Source organism: Coregonus clupeaformis, chromosome 18 (genome assembly GCF_020615455.1).
Source record: "Coregonus clupeaformis isolate EN_2021a chromosome 18, ASM2061545v1, whole genome shotgun sequence".
NCBI lineage: Eukaryota > Metazoa > Chordata > Actinopteri > Salmoniformes > Salmonidae > Coregonus > Coregonus clupeaformis.
The window spans coordinates 2625219-2644566 of record NC_059209.1 but is presented as its reverse complement, the minus strand read 5'-3'; positions in this window follow the sequence as shown (position 1 = coordinate 2644566).

Sequence of the window (19348 nt, the reverse complement as noted above, 5' to 3'; positions counted from 1 at the left end):
GCACAAAATAGAGTCAGCCCTAAGTTCGCCGGGACACAGGTTCAGGGAGTCTTGGGATCTGGGTGAAGAAGAGTTCCAGATTGCACAGGCAGGAGCTTGCGAGCTTTGCCAGCGTAAACTAGGCACCAAAATGACAGCCAGAGGAGCTCCACATGCGATCTTGGTCTCAGGCAGAAACGCCAGGATGACTGACACACGCCCCCCTAATTCAGAGGGGGGTGTTGCCGACAGGTTATCTACCAGGCAGGTCAGGGACTCTCAATTCAACAACTACCTCACCGAAAGTCCCTGGATCCTGTCAGACGCACCAGCAAAGCCTGAGCCTCAGCCTTGGCCCGGTCATGACATTCGACAATAAGCACAGCCTGCAGCACACAGGCAGTAACCTTCCAGTAACTGAACCACAGCCGGCCCGGCTGGAAGCTTTAGAACTGCAAATGTTCCGTGGGATGCGCTAGCTCAAAGTGAACGTAGGCGCGAGCCCTAGGAGACCAAACGTTAGGGCCTGAGATCAGCTCTCGGTGCTTCACCAGACACTCTATTAAGGCTTCACTGGAGAGGAGGAGCTGGACTGCGCTCGAGGTAGTAGACTCCAGCTCGGCCAATTAGGTAGGGCAACGAAGATATCGCACTATTATGTCTACGCGCACCGGGGCATCCACACCACCCAGGGTCAGTAAGGTATCCAGAATGTTCTTCGTGGGAGCACTGCCATTAAAGCATGATACGGGAAACTGCCTATGGGAGGATGAGCGAGCATACAGAGCGGGACACCGCACCATTCACCCAAAGACAAAAACCAAGATTACAGAACAAATGTGGAGAGACTCTGTACAGCAACAAGGCTGCGAGTACTATCGACGCTGAGTACAGACGACTATACTGTGAACTGAGGAATAAAGCGCTCTCAGATATAAAGGCTCTGGAGAGAGAGCACGTGGAAAGGATTAGCACGGTGTCCACCTCATATGACTTCATGAACATATATGGTATGTGTTCCTTTTGACCCACCCAATGTGGCGAGGATGTCACACCACAAGGGGGGAGCCTCTTAGTTGCAGGTTTATCCAAGATCACCTTCCAGAGTGACAACTCTAACTCAAATCTGTCACAGACTCATCTCGGGTCAGCGGGCATACTCAATGGCCCAGCGCTGGGCTGAACACGGAGCTAGAGCTCACTGGCTGTGGAGAGTCAGATACCACAGGGCAACCGAGGAGTTTGCTAGACTCGACTCTCGGAGTAAAATGAGGGTACCCGAGAGTGTACAAGGGGGAACCTGGGGAGTACAATCAGTGCAGCATGGAGAATCGGCTTATTTTCACCGTGAGAGAGGACCTGCACAGGATCGGGTGTGTATATAGGCAGTTGATGGTTATAGTTGAAATGTTACACTAAACATGCTCAATTTCATATATTCTAATGTTTATTCCTAACCTTTCTAAGATTGGAGCTCGAACCGGGGGTCGAGGTATCATCCTCTAGGATACCACATGAACTGTACAAGTATATAACGACATGATAATGTTTCTATGTGTGTGTGTGTGTGTGTGTGTGTGTGTGTGTGTGTGTGTGTGTGTGTGTGTACGAAAGGGAGTATGGGGACTGTACTCCAGGAATGTACAACTATGAGTATATATGTGTGTAGTGTTATGACTATGTTTACTGTAATAAACAACCCGCACAACATAGACAAGGTGTTATGACTTTTATTTCATAGCCCCATATACCCATCAAATAACACACCGTATCAGTACATAATATCAATACATAATATAGGGTAAGGCAAACATGCACACCCCACATGGGCAGCGGCACAGAAACACAACCCTCAGTCAGAGTCACAAACCCAAAGTCCACATCGGTTTCAAATATTGTCAGTTCGCTGTCAACCTTGGCCTTCTTTCGGGTCTCTAAACCTCGGCTACCGCCAAGCTCCTGTCTAGTTCGTTTCATACCGACCCAATGGTCAGCAAACCGCGGTTGTTGTTCCGTGTGATGATGATGTAGAACAAGACGCTGCTGAAGAAGAATAAGACAAGTCCTCTTGTTGTCCATACACCTCGATGTTGTTATCCTTCACAGCCAACACTAGTAAGGCAAACTCTGTTTCATTCAGCTCAGGGGCATCTTGATACGGCACGTCCTGGGCAACACACAGGACACCCTCTCTGATCCTTCACCATGTCATCGATCGTGGTCTTCTTGTCAACAGCGACACAGCTGAAGTCTTTACCCCCATGGGAACTGTACAGTGTTGTGTCGACGCACCTGTTGCTGGAACACCAGCACAGGATAATAACAACCCTGCCTAGACCTTGACAGATCCGTAGCTGGTGCTGCTGGTGCTGGTGAATGTCCTCATGCTAGCCATCACCATCATGGGCGCTTGGATCATGTACTCTGCGCTGGCGAACACAGAGGCGACTTTCATGACACCCATCTCGCTCCTGAACAACACCCTGTTGTAGGACATGTTCTTCTCCCGCATGATCCTCATGACTTCTTTTTTCGTATCCCCGATCATATTCAGCGACCTGTGTATGTAAGCGGGGAGACGGTTGTCGTCCGCTTGCAACCACCCCATAGAATCCAGGTCGTGATAGCTGACACCTTTCATTCCAGGGGGTTGCCAAAGGCTTGTCCAGTCAGCTTTAGCAACGAACCATAGGACCCTTCAAACACGTTGGTGGTGCTATCATCATCCTTTCCGTGTTGAACTTAGCAGCCATAGATAGCGAGATGAGACGCTTGGCGCAGGTATAGCATCAGTCACCCTAGGACCGTAGACGAGACAGGCCAGATCGGCGCAGAGGAACCCCATGACCATCACACAGCTGTCGTATGGTCATGGCCAGAGTGAGCGTGGCACATGGGCAAGGGCTCCGTGGGACACTGTTAGCTGATACTTGCTGTTGTTGGTAAGAGTCTCCTCGTGTACCAAGTTGTTGTATCCGGGCTCGCTCGTGGCTTTAACACAGGCCACCTCTGTGAATTCGCCCCGCTAAACCTGTGGTGGAAGCGGCCGAGAAGAAGGTGTCGGTGGCGGTCTTGTTAACCCCTAAGGGCTTGTACGCGGTAGACAATATACTGTGTAAGCTGCGATGGAGCGGGAGTCACGGTTCTGGTTCAGGCAATGTTCAGCATAGTCTTCTTGTGCTGGTGTTCCGATCCCGAGAGTGACTGGAGGTGAAGACCCCCCAACCCAGCCTGATTCTGAGGGGGTCTTTTGTCTTCAGGGCCAGTGAAAACCTTGCTGAAGCCAAGTGTGTTGCCTTTGTCCTGCCCAGCAACCCTACCCCGGTGGTGAAAGGCAGCTTTGCTGACATTCGACTGATCTCTGTCATCAGGTTGGCGCCCTGGTGACGAACCGCATCTGAGAACTTGGTCATAGACCCCTTTGATGGTAGTCATTACGGTGTCAGTGAAGTCGCTGTTTGCGTGACAGGGCAGCATGTTGGAGATGGTGCCAAACACTGCGCACTGCATGTAAGCCAATATGTTATCTGGACATCAGGTAGGAGCAGATCTTCAGGGCCCTATCGCCAGTCTGTCCTCCCATCATTTTCAGACCGGTATCTTTAACCATGAGCATCCTGTCGCCCATCTGGGGTGCCACGAACCAAAGCTTCTTGCCTTTACTCGAACAATCTTGCACCCCTGCATACGTTGCTGTAAGCTGCGACCAGTCCAGAGGAGAGTCGTAGTATCCATCCCGCTGGACACGCCCACCCCCCTTTGTGTCCAGGTCGCCCCGTGAACAGCCTGTAACATTTCAATCTCTCATCAGGGTCCTCTGCTCCCTCGGTCTCACCTTTCCGGTTCCTCTACCCACTTGCTGGGATCATAGTAGGAAATGAACATGGGCTTTACCAGGCTTGCCACACAAGGGATCGCTGAAATTAACCTCCAGGAAAGGGGCCGATGCAACACTCATGATGGTAGCGAGGTCCTTCTCCCTCTATGCAGCTGCTCACAAATATAGCCAGCAACTGAATCAGGTACAGGAACAGCAAAACGTGCGGAGGCTCCTCTCCTCGCTCATACATTAGATCGCTATCGCGAAGGTCGCCCACATCGAACAGCTCCAGCAGGCTGCGCAGCAAAGATACAACCTGGCAGCTTGGGTTTTGTGGAACTTGACAAAGACACTTGGGTAAGCATCCCCACCACACCTTGTCTGTGGAGTGTACATCAACAACCTCTTGAAGCAGAGCTGCATCAGTCAGGTTTTCCTTGTACAGGAGAGAGGACCTTGTCCCGAGTGAAGACCTGGCACAGACCCAGGAACAGGGTCTGCTCGAACTCTCCGCTATCCGAGGCACCTGTAAAGCCAAGAAGTGACCCAGGTGTTCAGCGTGCACCTTCACGATCGTCCGGGAAGAGGTTTGGACAATGGAGATGCAACACCACGGGGGACTTGAGAAGCACCGGAGCCAACGGGCTGGCAGGGCAGGGGTAGAGGATGCCGGAGTCGCTTGGTCCCGCCGCTTATGCAAAATCCATCCTGTTGCAGGCTTACTTGGAGTGCCTTAACACAGTGTGCCATTCTAAACAGAGAGACAGCGGATCGACACCCAGATTGCAGACAAAACTAGTAAAGATGTTGACCCTAAGACAAAGATTTCGAATGCCGAGACGCCTTCGACTTTTGTCTTGAGTTGTGGGACGAACTGTCCTTGGCCCTAGCTGAACAAAAGGCTTGGAGTGTTGAACTGCCAAGGAAGGGCAGTTGGCTCAGATGCAGGGCCGGGTTATGATCAGACTGGCTCTCCTGGCTGATTTTTATAGGTACCAAAACGAAGATCTCGGTTTAAATAAGGAGAGTCAAGGAGAAAATTGTATGCGATTAGAGCCAAGGCATTCTGTTTCCTCACACAGGGACTAGATGCCAGACCAGAGCTTGAACAACCAACCATGATCACAGTATCCAAACAGAGTGCATGTGTTCAACCCTGGCTGACTAACCCACACAGAGCTGAATCATACGACCTGGCTGTTCCAACCGGCCACGGCTACAACCTCCACCTACACTAGGGCTGTCCCACCACGACTCTTCCATACCACTACAAGGGAGCATGTTTTAGGGGACACCCCGCACACCCCAACCCCAGAGACAGATCCGCCTCTCAGTCAGCATGATGCAGCTGTGACGACGATAACGCTCAGAGCTGTATCACGGGGCAAATCCGGGCTGAGAGAGTCGAGTGCAAAAGGACTTTGCAGGAAACGTGAAACTGAAACACGGACCTTTCGGGTCTTCACCGATGTGTAAGCGCACCAAGGGGCAACTGAACACTAAAGTAAGAGTACAACGAACGGAACCAAAGCCGGGATTGATCCCGACAAGACCAACAACCTCTGCTCACAGTCTGTGGAACGCGGCAGTTGCTGGGAGAATCCATAGTGGTCGACATTCAGTTTTTGGGCAGAGGAAATCCTACTATGCCAACTCATAAGAGCCTTCCAAGTGGTTAAAACCGTCGGGCACCCTATGCTTACGCTCCATTCTGGATGGGGCCTGAGCTGTTACTACAAGGCCAGCAGTCGCGACACCACGGATCAGCCACTGGAGATGGCAGCGGCGTGTCTACCCCCAACTGAGCCAAGCGGCGACATTATCCACAGTCAGCATTTTCATAAGCTGAGTACACCACCGCTCGAGTGTCAGATGCTGCTATACGCAGTGCTCAACTGCCACACAACTGGGTAGACCACAACCACAGGCAACTACTCCTCATGCCCGGCCTACCCGGAAGCCAGCCTCCCGACAGGAGGGAGACCTGAGGTGCTCGAGATGTCTAAAGAATCAGACCTTCCACTCGCCTGAGTGAAAGGCAACCCGAGAAACATAGACGGGAATTTGACTTCGAGCAAACGAAATTGGCTCTTCGTAGCGCGCCGCGCCCATGGTAAACGTACCGCCCAGCACCAGAGATGTCAACACCTGCACGTTCACCGAAATGAAACAGATGTATACTCTTGTATGAACTGCAAGCAGCCCATCTTTTCCGAAGTACTAGTGGACATGGAAACGCTTTACTCAGGCGCTGTTAGTGTGCTCGGCCAAAGGGCTGTGATAAGGCCCCGATAAGGCCCCATAAGCCCCCCCCGCCCCCCTCTCGACTAGACTATGGCTGAAACAGCCTCGGGCAAAGCGTGCCAGGCAGATGTGGCTCTGTTTAGAGCCGTGCACAATATACCGCTTGCTAAGTTGAAAGATATCATATGCACACATTACGAGGCTAAACACTTTGACACTGAAGTGAGGCGAGTCCGAGCCCGGCGAGGCTCCGCCAGCGATAACAATAACCTGTACCTGTACCTAAATCACAAACAGGCTGGGCAGAAAAGCCGTCTATCGAGACATCACGACCGCCTCAGAGACGCCACCAGGATGGAGTCTGCTAGCAAAGCCACAGTGGGAGACCGTGGCCTCACATCAGACACAGCCTCTCGTAGAGCAAGCGGACCCCTCACTGTTTGATAACGCCATGATCGAGGCGGCCGAGAGCGCGGTGGACCTCGAGGACCCTGAGGCTATGAGCGAAGCATCTGGAGGCTTTCAAGGTAATACCACACGCAGCTGCTGCCTCGACATCTGGGACGTGGAGGGCAGTGTCCAAGGCAGCGAAGACTGTCCCGATGAGGACTGTGAATACGGGTGAGCGACTGGTGTTCGGAGCAGGACGACCAGCTATCCTTGTCTGCTCCAGTCCAAGGTGACGTGACACAATGCGGCGATACTGTGGGGTGCCAGGCTGTATTGGAAGACGAGACTGTCGAGAAGCCTAAAGTTCTTGACGACTAGTGACCGCTCCTTGCTTTGTGTGTATATACAGTTAGTCATTGCCATGCTATAATTGTCATACTATAGACAGAGCTGTCTCATTTTGTTGTGTGGAAATAAAAACATTTTCAAACCCAAGTCTGTCTGTCTCCGGTCTGTCTGTCTCCTTCCCCTTTCCACGGCTCGCCCACCTCCTCCCTCTAGCGCAGTGAGGCTCACCATGGAGCTCTGTCAGAGAGGCGACTGGAGCTCTACCCGGCACATAACCGTAAGGTTCGGAACGACCTAGATGCTATAAGTCGTGTAGAGTACACCTGGGTGCATATGTTCGATATAGAGAAACGGATACCGATGTCTGTAACTCTAACGGAGCCAGGCCTTGACGGGGTCTTTCGCACACCCGGAGAGTCTCCTGTGATCCCCAGTTTGCGTTATATTGTTCTCCGGGCTGTATACACCCACTGTGGGAGACATTACGGTCTTGTTACAGCCAAACATTTTTCCGATACCACCGACACCAAGGGCCACAAGGTGAAAAGATCAGTGCTGGCCAGAGCGCCTGGCCTGGGTGAAGATGAACATACCTCCCATACGACAGTGTGTCCACCTGACCTACCCTTCACAGGGGACCGGTTTGCGGCCACCAACCCGAGATGCCGCTTCTAGGATATACGCCAGTGTGAACCGCCCGCCCACAATACAGGTGACCTCGCACACCCCGGACTCTACAGAAAGAGATACTCTGGCTCCAAGTGGTATGGGGCGAGACGCTGTCCGCACTCGGGGGCCCCGCCATGCCTTCAAGGTGTTACACGAAAGCAGAGCAGGCTAACCCTGGAGCGGGTTGCGGTGGTGGCGGTGACCGTGATATCCCCATCGATAGCCGATCCCCAACGCGCGCTATGGGGGGACCTGTGCATCGCGGCAGATGGACACGGAACCAGGCACGCTCACGCATAACTGTTAACCAACACACGGACCTGTCACCACAAGTCCCGTGGTTCGGTGCAGTGGTTGGATTGTGAGGCTCACGTACATGGGTTTAGAGGTGACATCAGGTGCTCGGGAGGCACTTCTACCAGAGACGTTATTCAGGCTCCCTACTGGGCGGTTATACTCCGTGCCCTGTGTTGTGGAGCTCTGGGACCGTTGGTCGCGCGAGCCACACAACTTGGACGGCTGTGTTGAGAGTGGAAGATCGCCACTCTGGAGTGATCGAGAGAAGGACGAGGTGTGTCAACGCTGTGGGTACGCCTATACAGCCTCACCGGTGGTGTGTGAGTCCGACCCAAGAGGGTTTCGCTGAGTTGCAGATAGACAACTTGCTCCTGGGTGGCATCTGCACCACTCTGTGTGCTACGGTCCACAGACATACCGGCGATGGCTGGGTCCCGCGGGATCAGAAAAGGAAGCACGCTACCCTCCACATGACCGAGGGCGAGCAGAACGGGAACCTAGATATTGCCTCAATCACCGGAGGGTCTACAGCCCAAGCTGTGAGGAAAAATGGGAACTCGAAAAGTGGAAGGGAGAAGAAGATGAACAGTGGAGAGAAAGAGGACAAGTCACCAAAGTGCAAGGAGAAGAAACGGTCCAAACCTCAAGCTCCTCAAGAGGCATCTCCCGTGGAGAAGAGAACCAGAACGAACAAGATCGCCCGTGGTGGGACAACGGATCAAGGTGCTACTGGGGACAAGAACAAGAAGACAGTGGAGAAGAAAGACAAGAAAGAGGAAGAAGAGCAACAAATATACAGACCGAGGCAAATGCCCTCTGGGTACAGGGAGCAGAAGACAAAGAGTACCAAGGAGAGGAGAAGACCAAGAGTACAGGCGAGGAGAAGACCAAGAGCGGCCGAGACCAAAGCAAAAGAGTAGAAGGAAAGAGGCCGAACAAGACCCAGACCCAGGCTGGTGGTCATGGCAGAAGGACTGTCGACAGAGACTACGCGAGAGAAGCGGGCGCAGCGCAGACTGGCACAATGTCAGCAAACACAGGTTCTGGGAGCTCTACCTGTCAGGATCACAACGCTGGGGGGGGACGAAAGCGTAGAGCCGCCCACTTCGATCGGATATTGGAAGCGATTCTCGTGCCAGGTTCTTCGATATCATATCAAAACTGTTCCCTTTGGCTATCAAGGTGACTCTCAACATCTAGCACAGAGCCCGACTGCGTCTCCACAGCCCTCGGTCGCAGGATCTCCCAAGCTCACTCCCTGGCTGAGACCAGCAGCGGCTGAGGCGCTGCAGAGTACTTTCGGAGACCTGGCTAAGTGGTTTGAATCGCTTGAGAGTACACGAGCTCGGGAACGCCATAGGGTTCGATCTGGCTATGGAACTGTGTGGCTGTTACGATCTTGTCATCCGTAGACTGGGGAAACGGCCCACGAGACACAATTGAAGAGTGTAGGGTTATACAAAACGCACAGCAGGTCAAACACGCTGACCAAGCGCTGACGTACATTATGGGTATTCTAAAGGAAAGCGTGAACGGTGAATTGAAACCTCTCCACATGGAGGATGTGTTGACAGACACTGACGCAAACGACCCGGGACTCCACACCCCACAGAACACTGTCTGAAATTGTCTCATGACACAGCTCATGACACAGGGCACCTATCGCTGGAGCTCCACATCGAGGGAGGCCGTGAAGGTGCAATGTGGCCCTGTCATCTCAATGATCCAGAACCTCAGCAACCTGATTGTCTGTACTAGACAAGAGTGCACTCAATATCAGAACACGCTGACGCCAGCAAGACAAGACATCACCCGGTTGCAGTGTGAGTGCAACAATGCCAGGGAAACCGTGGCTGAACTGGAACGTACTCAGGGTGCCATGAAACAAAGGGCAGATACGTCAGCAATGTCCCAAGAGGATACCGAGACTAAGTATCTAGAGGCTAGCACTCGCATCATTGACCTACAACAGTTATATAACAAGAGTCAAGTTGCACACCAGAACCTGAAAAGGGATATGACCATAATCGCAATGGAACAAGAGAAAGAGAGGTCCAGGTGGAAAATGGAACTTGACGATGTGGTCACTCAAACTACAGCAAAGGACTCCGAAATTGAGAGAATACAGAAGGAACACCTCAAAGCACAAGGTGAACTTGAACAGCGGATCGTGAGTCTGACAGAGTGTGAGATGAATTTGAAAAAGTCCTTGTCAAAGCTAAAGAGTGATATGCAAGATGCCAAGATTAGACACAGTGAAGAGATAAACAACGCTCGACATGAAACAAGTGTGACAAAGGACGATCTGTATAACCATCAATGCCATGTCAAGGAGCTTAAACTCAACAATGCAATGCGTGAAGACACCGAAAGGAAGCTCCGCGCGACCATAGACACACAAACCAAAGAACTATACACCCTGACTACTATGATGACTAATAGGAGTGAAGAATTGCGATTGTGTAAAAATACTATATGGTTCTACTAGACGAGTTGTTCGGTGGTGCTGGTGCTGGCATGTACCAGTGGTGATCTCAAACAGCGCTAGCTAGAATCATGGTTCAGAAAGACGCCCGGTTGAAAGGATCAAGAAAGTGCTTAAACGAAGGTGCATTCAGGTAATTGGAGTGGGATGATGATGACGACCAACACCAGATGGACACTCTGGCCGACACAGGTCAGATGTTCAAAGACTATGAGAGTGAGATACGCAACATAATAGACACCTTGAGTTCAGAGCATACACCCATGGAGGTGAGTGGTTATACTACACGGCGCGGCAAAGACCTTTCAAAACCCCAGTAAAACGAAAACCTTGCCAAACGCATACCTTGGAGAGAAGCGCATCTGACAACCAACCCCCACACATAAGAAGCAAGAATACCAGCCTGAAGTGAAACCCAAACCTGAAGTGGTAGACCCGGGTAGACTCTGAACACAATGTCAAGTCTGAGAAACAAGAAGTGAATCCTCAACTGCACCGTGTCAAAGAAGAGTGTGACGTACTAACTAACCCCCGAATTTGGGTTATTCTGGCCATGGTGTGTTGACACGCTCAACATTGACATTGGTGAACATGATAACATTGTCCAGACACCCATTCCAGGGTACATGGCGGCAAGCTTCAGTAAAGACGATGTCAAGATGATCAACTTAGGTTATCAGAAGCCTATTCATACTCTAGTGGGTGTGTTACAAGTAAGAAGATGAAGTCAAGGCTTGCTCGAAGTTACACAAACTCCTGTCATTGTTCACAGATGGCAGTGATCTCTGAGAGACTGAAATGTACACTTTGTATATGTTGGAGTCCAGGGGGGGAACACGAGGTATATGGACATTCCCACAAGGACACATGTTTGTATACTATCATAGTAAAGAAATGCAACACAGGGAGATCTTACTACCTGCTATCTGTCAAAGTCGACAGTTCCTACACATGCAACCTTGCAAAGCTATATGCTGCAACACAGCCACCACAGTGTTTTGTACGTAAGGTATATGGTTCATGTCAAGGCCCTTGTGTTTCCAACCCCACACATTGGACCAATGTCGATGCTATTGAAACGAATCAGATTGTATTACATGGGAAGGTATAAATAAATGCAACATTATCAACAAAGTAAGGTGTCCAGAGTTGTTTATTGATAACAGGTCACATATCTGAGTACTGTTTACAATGTATTGTACAACATGGCGTATTTACAACAGTATATACAGTTTTGCCATTCCACTGACAGTTCTTATGACTACATTATATCCCCTCATGATATCCCTCATGACTGTGTTCTTACAAATACAATTCAACTCAACGTATCCTCTTTTACTCCTTACGAAGTAAACAGTCTTCGAAGGCCAGTGATTGATGTAGAACATATAATACATCTTACGGTGTAGCATGTACATGTTAAATGGCCACAACCGAGACCCATTGCTTCTGCTTCAAGCATGCTGTGCACCCACAGTCAGAGTAGTGTGTTATTTCCATGGGCTTGTATAAGCTGGACGCTTTCCTGCAAATACCGCATGCGCCACCACCATCACCGGTCTTCAGTTGTTGTATACAGGCTGTACAACACAGGTGGCCAGCATTCAAGGTATATGTTAGCAGTGGCGTAGCAGCAGAAGCAGGTAAATGGGTTCTCCGATCCAGTGTCCTCGGATTCGCCATCCGATACATCTATAAGCCCTGGGCCTATAGGATATACACACAGATGGTGAAACACAGTTAGACATTTACAACAGATATTCCACACCAACAGCATTGCAAATATGATTCACATTATGGATCCAATCCGCCCCTACCCATTATGAGATCTGTGTTGGAATTTTCCACTTCCACCATGTGTGGATCTCTATCTCTTGTCTCGCTATCCCTGAAGGCTGGATCTACACACTGACAAATCGACCGCTGCCTTGATGACATCTCTCAGTTTCGCCAGGTCGCTGTTGTAGCACAGGGCAACTGGTATGCACTCGACCTCGGTAGTGACGCGACGCGGACAATTGCAGTGGTGGTATAGCTGTTGGTGCGGGCCGAACAAGGTGTAGGGTTTGTGCCTCAGTACATTGCGCCCGGTTTTCATTCGGACGTGTTTCATGTTGTGGTAGAAGGTCGACACATCAGGTTGTTGTTCACCAAATGTGTCGGTTTAGGGGATCCTGTTTACATGAACTATATTCATGTTGTGGTCACACAGGGCTGTACATGGAGACCTGGCCGACAGGGCTATTGTTGAATCCCGGACATTGGAGCATTTCAGCCCATACCTCTTCAGCAAGCCGTATATTCTCTGGGGCTCTTCACATCGTACTGATATCATCTTGGTCCCAGACCCCGGACCAACACCGTCACACTGTGAGGTTCCTGTGGGTGACATGTGCAAACCACTGTAGTAAGGGGTATACCAAAACACATGTTACAGTTTCACATCTCAGCAATGTCACAACAATGTATTGATTAAACACTTACATGTTTGCAGCACATCTTAAATAATGTCACCTGTCAGCCATTGTCAGATTCCGCTTGTTTGTCCACTGGCACCCCTTAGCTACTGCCAAGGTGTTTGTCACATGGTTGTAGAAGCTTACACCTGGCGTACTGTTGGTGTGTGTGACACTATACTTGTTGGTGTCACCGGGCACCCACTTGTTTCTTCCAACAATGTATTGAACGTCCCCCAGTCCTCCATTGCATTATGTTTCTGTTCTACCCACATATTTGTCATTACTGTCAGTATCTGGTCTAGATATTTGGGAGCAAGTTTAGATGGTACTTCTACGCAGACGACCGCCACATTTAGAGTGCCATGGTTTACATATGTCCATCTGCTTATGTGCCAGTTTGCAAAATCTTCCGCGATGAAGTTGATGTGGGGCTGTGGTGTACGGCGCCATCTGACAACAATTGTCATGTACCCCATTATGATTAAACTGTGTTAGGAGACAGGGGATGGGAGACCTGCTGTACAGGGTAGACAAGCACAGAATGTAATGTAATGTAGAGCTGAGCTTGTTTTATACCCCAAGGATAACAAGAAACAACCAACTGTGGCTGTATTAACAGACACAGGGCTGAAACACCCGACCACTGGTATGTCTATGGTAGTTCAAACCATCTGACCATGACTGTGATCCCCACTCATTGATGCTTCATCAATCCCCAGTTGTTTACCCAACCTAGGCTGATATACCAGACAACTGTTAGAGTACCGACCATGACTGTTATCCCCAACCTAGCTGAATTATCAGACCGATGGTATGTCTAGGCGAACACCTCACCATGAATGGGGATACCCACACATTGCTGTTTCATCACTCCTCAGCTGTGTACCCAACCTAGGCTCAATTATCAGACAATTTTAGAGTACCGGACCATGACTGTTATCCCCAACCTAGGCTGAATTATCAGACCGATGGTATGTCTAGGCGAACACCTCACCATGGAATGGGATACCCACACATTGCTGTTTCATCACTCCTCAGTTGTGTACCCAACCTAGGCTCAATTATCAGACTACTTTTAGAGTACCGGACCATGACTGTTATCCCCAACCTAGGCTGAATTATCAGACCGATGGTATGTCTAGGCTTAACACCTCACCATGAATGGGATACCCACACATTGCTGTTTCATCACTCTCAGCTGTGTACCCAACCTAGGCTCAATTATCAGACTACTTTTTAGAGTACCGACCATGACTGTTATCCCCAACCAGGCTGAATTATCAGACCGATGGTATGTCTAGGGCGAAACCTCACCATGAATGGGATACCTCCTACACATTGCTGTTTCATCACTCCTCGTGTTGTTTACCCAACCTAGGCTGAATTAACAGACCATGGTATGTCTAGGCTAACATACATCCCCACCCGGCTGAACCACCATGAATGGGATACCCACACATTGTGTTTCATCACTCCCAGCTGTGTACCCAACCTAGGCTCAACTAACAGACCACTGTTAGTACGGACCCTGTTATCCCCAACCCAGGCTGAATTATGACCGATGGTATGTTAGGCGAACACCTCACCATGAATGGGATACCCACACATTGCTGTTTCATCACTCCTCAGTTGTTTACCCAACCTAGGCTGAATTATCAGACCGATGGTATGTTAGGCGAACGCATCACCATGAATGTGATACCCAACCAGGCTGATATACCAGACAAATGTTAGACTATCGGACCATGACTGTGATCCCCACCCTCGGCTGAAAATCACCCACCAGAATGGGATACCACAATTGCTGTTTCATCACTCTCACAGTAACACCCAACCCAGGGGCTCAATTATACAACCATGACTGTACCCAACCCACAATAACCAGGTATGTCTGGCAACACCTCACCATGGCTGGGATACCCACACATTGCTGATTCATCACCCCTCAGTTGTTTACCCAACCTAGGCTCAAATATCAGACCACTTTAGAGTACCGCCCATGACTGATATCCCCAACCTAGGGGCTGAATTATCAGACAGATGGTAGACTATCGGACCGCGACTGCGATCCCCACCCTCGGCTGAAAGATCAGACCACTGTTATGTCTATGAGTTCAGATCTATGTGATCAGAGCCTATGACCCTAGCTCGCTCGGTCACATAGCTGGGTCACGGACAGAATGATAGGTTTCTGGTTCTGGGATGTGTAGAGTGGTAGGGGCTGTATCGTCCTGTCAATGTTGTATGTGAACACAGGATGGTGGTGTGGATCTTGTCAGGTCCAGTGTCTTGACATGTTGAACCTTAGCAAATTGTTTTAGGGAACACAGACTAGGCAACAATACTACATGTGACAAATGTTTATTAGACAGCAGGTTTGAACAGCACAGATAGTAAACACCACATAACATTCACATGTGTACGTACACCATGTTACACAACAGGATCAGAATATATCGGCTAACAACGCTTTAGTTTGTTCAAAACAAACGAGCTTGACAGCGAGTGGTATTCGGGAGACAAACACAATGCCTCCTAATGGATTTATCACGCACTCGCAGTTGGGGTTTCTATGAAACGCCTTGCTTGAGATAGCCACTTTATACTGATACGCATCACATAATGACACATTGTGATGTACGTGATATGATCCTCTGTGTACAGGTATACCAATCCAATTGAATATCCTCCTTGTGGCTCCTGACCACACAACCAAAGCCTTTAGCCTTTGAGTCTCTCACTTTCACCGGTATGTAACTGTCCAGGGCGCCGTGAGCGACATGCAGATGCCTAGGGAGAGACCTGTCCACACTCCACTTGTCCACAAACTCTGGGTAGCACATCACTTCGCCGCTCACCACGCACACCTTTCCGAAACAGTTGAAGAAGCAGATATCATCTCCATTCTGGGCCCCGTTATCCCGACAACGGTCTGGGTATGTAAGCGGAAGACACGAATATGCACGCAGTGGGTTGCTGGAACGTGAACGGCTTTCGAATGCCCTCCAGTCTATCGGTTATGAACTGGGTGTAGGCATTGGACAAGTAGATCTTGTTCCAGAGGAGTTGCGTACTGGTCCCCACAGGAGGAGTCCAGGTCTAATACTAGGTCATAGGCAAAGTCTTTGTCCATCACCTTTCCATTCCTTAACAGACCATCAGCGTTGACCCCCTGTTTACCACCTCTAATGACTACATAATCCACAGAGTAGTCTTTGTACACACTCTTGAGGACGCATATTGTAACATTTACTGATCGAGATGGTCTTTCTATAACATCTTGCTTACACATAGACTACACCCAGTCGCTTGACACGCCTGCCTGTAGTACATAAGCAGCATTGGTGTATTCATACAATTACTTCTACGCAGCATCTCTCTCAGGTTAACATGGGTATTCTAATATCCAAATTTCTAATGCACTCCCATCGGTGTTGAGGTCAATGCTGCTCTCGCCGGGACCATTCTCCACCCAGACGCCCTGGAGATCACCCTGCACCTGCTCCACATCAGCTGTGCCGTTCTCCAGGTTCTTCCCTGTCGCTCGGCCTCAACTGCGCTTATCTGACTTCACTCTGCCGCCTGACACTGCTTGCATCATGCCCAGTCTGCAGAGTCACTTCATGGTTTGTCCTGCTGAGTCCTGTCTTTCCAACATCTGAACGGGAGAGGTTTGTAATGCTCTCGGCCCCTGGCGCGGTTGTGAGCGTAATAGATGAGCCCGCTACTGAGACACTGAGTGGACTGTTGACTACTCGAGAGGTTGTGTGTATTGTGCTAATTTTCTGCAACTTTCAAGGTTATGTGTGCAATGTACTTTACAATAAAACGTGGCATCCCTTAACCAGACGTCCATAGTTTTGTTCACACAGACACAAGTCCCAGAGATGCTCAAATGCATTTAGTATATCCTGTGTTACATGCTAAACCTGTACAGGTCCACAAACCACAGGCTACAGCCTTGGCTGAGTACAACAGCCTTGGATGGATACAGCAGCCTTGGCTGAGTACAACAGCCTTGGCTGGGTACAACAGCCTTGGATGGTACGCAGTGGCTGATACAACAGCCATGGCGTTGGATGATAGACAGCTTTGGCTGAGTATAACAGCCTTGGATGGATAAGCGCTGGCTGGTATAACAGCCTGGATGGATAGACAGCTTTGGCTGGGTATAAGCTTGGATGGATAAACAGCCCTGTGTGGATGTTTGAACTCCATAGCCCATTGGTATAGCCCATTGGTAGACAACTATTGGTTGTGCTGATGAGCTTGGCTGGATGGTTCCAATACCATGGTGTTTACATAAAAAGGCTGCCCCATTTCCCTATCAACCTTGTCAGTGGCTTCGTGCCACCTAGTTCTCTACAATGGCATCACTTTTCAATGTCACGTTCGATAATGCTACACTCTTCAATAGGCCTTCCAACTACCCGGAGTCCAAGGGCCATTGTTATAATCTCTATGAATACAGCCGCATCTTTTACATCCCTGTCTGTCACCGCTCGCTATGATCACGGGCTTGGTTGTCAACCTGTACATGCTCATCAGGCTCCACTGTTCCTGTTCAAAGGACTCTGGTAGGCGAAAGAAAGGCCTTGGTGATCTCGACGTTTTTTTTTCACATATGGGAGTCTGTGACATAGTCAGGTTGCTGACTACCCCGCTCTGGGTTACTCAGACCATTCTCATGAAGGGCTGGGTGTTTGGCTACGTGGTGTGCAAACTGATGAAGGGGAGTGATTACGGTACGTAGCACCGGTCTTACTCCTTGAAAAGGATACACACAAGCATGTCCCACCAGCTCAGCTACTGACATCTCTCTTTGTGCTTCTATTTCCACAGTTCAGTTTCCAGTACGGAATACTTATCATGGTCTATATCAACATCGAGCGATACGTAACTGTGGTACACAACAGGACAACCCTCAAGTGCATGGCGTCCAGACGTAGGTCGAGCAGAAGGAGAACCGTGTCTCGATTGTGCGCCTGTGTGCCAGCCGCCTCGGCTCTCTTGGACATATGCTATTACACCGTTCGCCCCATATCCGGGACTACCATGATGTGTTTGAACGTTATGCATCCTCATTCTCAAATTGCCACCTTGTGGGGTAGGATGGCACTTTGTTTCATGTTACCCATAGTTGTTCTTGTTTACTGCAACGGAATGATAGTGTACAGTGTCAGAAAGCACGTGAACCGGAATGCGTTTGGGGGGTAAGATGACAAGGGCTCAAGTCCTGCCCTTCCTCACGGCTCGTTCTTTGTGTGCTGCTGGATCCCTGGATGGGCAGCACCCTGTATTACCGATGGCATATGGAGTTGAGGAAGTGAAGTACGTGGTCCTCAAGTCTGCATAGCTATAGGGAACATGCACTGTATCACAAGTCCTACTCTGTATATATTTATGAGGGTCCGCAGGGACACAAGGAGCTCCTTTAGTCTCCGAACTGCACATACTCCTCCATCTCACCAAAGGCGCATTACCGGGAGACGGTCTGTCTCTGATGAATAACAATGAATAAGAGTGAGACTGGATGAATCCACTGATTTGTTTTGTTGGTCTATGGTAAACGAAATGCTGATATATTGGTGTGCCATATTAGTGTGAATAGTAGTGGTCTCCTACTGTGTGGTATACATCCCTGTGTAATAAATAAACTATCTGTCCAAACTACTACCTGTGTTGTGTATTGGGGTATCAGCTGAGTGAGGTAACAATACACGCACATCAATAAACACACCAATACTCAAAGGGTGCCAGAGTAACTCGACTTTATTGTACAACGTTTCAGGTATCAACACGGATACCTCACACACTAACTGACTGACACATCATTCCATTCCCCTTTTCAACACAACCCCAGTAACCCCAGAGTAGTTGTCATATAGTCATACGGTCATAGACATATAGGCAGGCGATGTCTCTCGGTCCCACTAGGGTGATACCTGGACACATAGACACAAACCCTATACATACATATAATATAGGTAAGGACACACGACACACTACACAATACTTTTGGCTACATGTCTACATATACACCAACACCCAAACCCAAACCCACACCCCACACCCCACACCAAAGCCCAAGCACACCACCAATAAACACCAGACTCATTAGTTAGTGTCCTCCAAGGTTTACCCATCCACCCTTGCTCGTTTTCTCTTTCTCACTCTCACATCAACTGAGGCTCTCCGCTGCTGCTGCTGAGCGTTATTAGTCCTTTTACGGCCCTGACCTGGCAACTTGTCATTGGCATGGGTATCTCTCCCATATCCAAATGTTGAGTCCTAGGCTCTTGAACAGGCGTCATACCCTTTCGTATGGCGAGCGCTGCAAGGCCGTTTGTCTCACGCAGAGCCCCTATCATGGCATTGAGGTTGGTTGACTTCCGAGCCCTGGCACTTATCAACTCTCCCTTTGAGACCATCATGGTCGCAGCGTAGTCCCGCTTCAACATCTCCACAGAGAACACGTCAGAGCCGTGAACACTGTTAAACACCTCGGCTGCGTCCATCCACTCCCAATCCTCCTCTAGCTCGACTAAGTGACCACGGTTATCACGGTTGACTGTCAAAAGCATCTTGTCCTGGTGATACACAGTCCGCGTTTACAAAAAAGAGCTCACGCTTTCCACGGGTACACCCGAGTACTCG